We start from the raw sequence: 210 nt of genomic DNA, 5'->3' as shown, positions 1-210 counted from the left end.
CCGCAGGCAGGGAGGGTGCTGGGGATGGGATGGGGTGCGGGGGGAGTCCCACGCTGCGGCGATGGGGGTGACAACCTGCTTGTCCTCATGCCAGCAGATCGGTGGGGATGATCTGTCCCCGTGCCTGGCAAACCCCAAAAGTGAGGGTTTAGCCCCAAATTGTAAGGAGGAGCCCATGGCGCCCGTCCCTACTCTTCCAGTCCAGCCTGA

This window comes from Nestor notabilis, unplaced genomic scaffold, assembly GCF_000696875.1.
Source record: "Nestor notabilis isolate BGI_N333 unplaced genomic scaffold, ASM69687v1 scaffold25257, whole genome shotgun sequence".
Lineage (NCBI taxonomy): Eukaryota > Metazoa > Chordata > Aves > Psittaciformes > Psittacidae > Nestor > Nestor notabilis.
Note: the sequence above shows the minus strand (reverse complement) of the source record.